We start from the raw sequence: 3920 nt of genomic DNA on the forward strand, positions 1-3920 counted from the left end.
TCACTAGCCGTGTCTGGGTCTAAACTCCGCTGCAGGTCCATATATCAAACGATCACTATGGCATTACTGAGAGTTGAAAAACTGTCTAAAGTCTTTCATCTTTAATAAAATGATCAGCGTTCTGCTCTACCAGGTGTAACAATTGAGTTTGGCATCAAGGCATCCATGAAAACGGAATTTATGACATTTAACGGAGTTAGAAGTTAGCAGGGAGTTAGCTCGCTAGCTTCTATCTAAATACAATATAGCATGTCCTGACTGCGGGGTTTTGGAAACAAATTAAAACGTACAGCTCTGCTATCACTTCCAGCATAAATGAAGACAGAAAACTAAACAGCAGTGACGTTTGTAGGGTTACTGAAGTTGGGCTAGCTGGTATATAATGATGTGCTACGTGACCGCTAGCGACACAGGTATGTTAGCATAATATAAACAAGCTAACTTTTTTTCCACTCGATAAAAGTTAACGTGAGTGTTCTCGGTGGTCAGGAACAAATGTAATCGCATGGCAGGATGCTGTAAAAGGACCAAACTTCAACCAGGAGAACAACTGAGATAATCCATCCACAATACGAGGTTAGTCATTCATATACTGCTGCATGGGCTGGGCTGTAGTTACATCCTAAGGTTTTAAAAACTGAGCTTAAATAAATGATTAGCGGTAATAAAAGCCGAGGGAGGTCAACAGTGATCACTGACTGTTTTAGGAGCTTTTTGAGATCAAATAGAAGAAAATACATAACATTAAACATGTTAACAGCACAAAAGCCATATTAAACGCAGACAACTTTAGACCCGGAAGTAGGATTCGTCGCGTCATCACTGAACAACCGGATTGGTCATGATCGACTCTGGGCTGGACCAATTACAGCCGAGGAGGCCGGATGCACCCTCTCCCTTGTTTAGCAATCACGTGATTTTCGCGCATTGCATGCCGGGAACTCGTGGCAAAACAATCCAAGTACCGCATCAAATGCAAGCAGCAAAACGTTCATTCTCCGGTTCCAATGCCTTCTTGTTTTTTCTTTGACGCACAAAAAGGAATGTACAAAAACAAAAGGAGAACAATGCCGGTCCGTACAAAGACAGACTCGACGAAAAGACAAAGAAAAGATACGAGGAAAAAATCAAAGGAGTGAAAGGGTTAGACCCTTACGAGCACACAGAGTGGACAAAAGACGTTAGCGTGCTGCCCAACTTTCACCACGCTCATATTTATAATTATACGGTTCTTGGAGTGAGTGCATGCACTCATGAAGTTTAGTAACTTCAGGTCACTGCAACAAGCCCAGGTACAGTTTACCGACGGATGGGTACAGGACCTTGAAATGCACCGTGTAGAACGAAAGACCATCGTAGGAACAAAGGTAAGTTTACCAGTCTCACAAATCGTCTCATACATACACATTCGTTAACCGTTTATTAATATAACCTTTGAGCTCAACGGTAATTAATTAGTAGTGGAAATAATTTCTGGTAGCATTACAGAAATGTAGCAGTGACAATAATATTGTATGCTGTAATCGCACTGGACAATTAGTGATACAAAACAACTGTTTTACCCTGTGAATAAAAGTATATATTTTTGTCAATGTACCATGGTAATAACAGAAGCGAAACGCAATATTGTGTCAGGACAATTCACTATTAATGCACAATAAACACAATAAACAAAGGAGCATAGCGCAACAATTTCTGTTCAGCGCCAGACTTGCTTGTAACCTATATCACCAATTATGTTAAGAAAAATGACGTATTAACTACTACAAAACTCTGACCTTTGTGGGAATGCTTGGAGCAGACTAACATGTGAGCTGGAGTGTTCTGAGACGTTATATTTGGTATATCCAGACCATCCGTTGGCTCTTACTTCGGAAACATGGCTTAAAAAATTTCTCTTCAACGACTTAATCCGATAAAAAAAAAAGATCTCTTTACCCGTCGGCTTCCCGTGGCTGTCATGTGACCGGCTATTGCAGTTAATAATACAACAGCTTCTTGCCATTTTTTGGGTTTCTTTTTATCGCTGTGTAACTGAGTTCAATTGAAAGCCTGCGTGCGCCAGTACCTCTTGCCACAAGTTCCCAGAATCCTTTGCGGTTTTACCCCTGAATGACGTCACATTTTCAATCTTTATCCTGGTGGGCCGGTCTCTAGTCAAAATGCCCGGGCCGATTTTTTGTCCCAGTCCAGCCTTGCCCCCCTCCCCCCTCCAATTCCTTCTCCCACTCTTTCCTCCAGCTCCCACAGTTTTCTGCTCCCTCCTCTTGTTCTGTTTTGCCCATCCTGTCCCTGGCTCTGTTGCCTAGCAACAGCTCTTCATCTGCAGACAAGACATTCTGGGCGATCTGGAAAAGTCCCTCTGACACCCTACACACACACACTCTCACACACATTGCACATTTGCATTCAAGAAATGTTTGTAAAAGCAACAACTCAACGCACTGAACCATAATCATGTTTTTATTTGTTCACAGCTGCATGCAAAAAATAAAAAGCATCACATTTCACTTCCTATCTTGTGCAGAGTTTCAGCATCATTGCTTCAGCCCTTCCTAAAGCCTCAGACTAGCTGCGGCAACTTCCAGCAACTGGACTTCTTCTAGTGGCCACTAGAGGCTGACTACAGAAGCGAGTCAAACCGGATGACAACTTCCTGGCAACTTCTGGTCACTAGGGAAAAATGTGTATTCCCCTGACTGGTTGGGGAGTGGCTGCTGGCTTATTTCCTTGTGACTGCTTTGGTTGCTAGTAGATTGGCTTAACTTTACCTCCAAACACTTGCCAACTAGTCTCTGAGTGGCAGCAAACCTTGGAAAAAGATCATTCGCCTTCAAAGTAAACGCCCTTCCTTTAGAAATATGATTGCTGCAGCGGTGTTTGCAGACAAGTTCGCATCACTCACGCAGACTGCAGGTGACCGTGGCAACCTAGCAACCGCCAGCAACCACTTGGCAACTGGTCGAAGAGTACACATTTTTTCTTAGTGACCTGTGGTTGCCGGGGGGTTTTGATTTAGTTTTAGTTATAATTTAGGCATCTAAATTCTTTCAGTTTTAGCCGAATAAACATGATAAGTTTATAGCAGACTAAATGTGAGTGTAAAGTTTGTTGTGTCTTTATCAATTGCTCCACATGGTTTACAATGAGTCTTATTTTCCTTAAATGTTCATTTTGTTGTATTTTCATGAGAAACACTGGGCCTGTTGTACTGTTTCCCAGGAGCAGATCAAATCTGCTGCTGCCTAACCTTAATGCACATAGAGATTATTTCTGATTGGACCACTTCCAAACTTGTCCCGCCTTTCTACACAACTTAATTAGTTCTAGATTGGTTTTCGTCATTCGAGAATATTGTCATCTTGCTTTTATTCATTGATGAAAGCATCAGTGCGTTATGCCCTCATGCATTCGCTTTTATTTAGTTATTTTCCTGTTGATGGACTCACATTTGGAGCCAGCCTCACGTGGCCATTAGAGGGACTGCAGTTTCATTTTTGGACAATTGAAACGAATTACAACCAGCTTCATTTTGTGCACTAGCCAATAATAAGAAACCCTAGTGAGCAAGTACTTTGTGTCATTTTTAAACTGAAATTGTGGCAGTAACTGCAGGAATTGTGCAAACGTTTACACCTGGACCCTGGTGATGACCTTTATGAGAGATTAACCTCTAGTGACACCTGAGAGTCCAGCAGAGACCTCAGGACTGGGCGGGCGGGAGAGACCGAGCGGGGGCTTCCTGGCACTCCAGGACAAAACCTGTCAGCGCTGTAATCCTCTGATAAAAACCACACAAAGGAGCACGCGTCGATTTGCTGACAGACACACACCTGAGAAAGTAACACACACCGCCGACCCCAAGGTCGCTGCCAGGAGGAGTACCCCACACACACGAGAACCAGAGAGCATCGGACATC

Source organism: Aulonocara stuartgranti (assembly GCF_965226115.1).
Source record: "Aulonocara stuartgranti genome assembly, chromosome: 19".
Taxonomy (NCBI): domain Eukaryota; kingdom Metazoa; phylum Chordata; class Actinopteri; order Cichliformes; family Cichlidae; genus Aulonocara; species Aulonocara stuartgranti.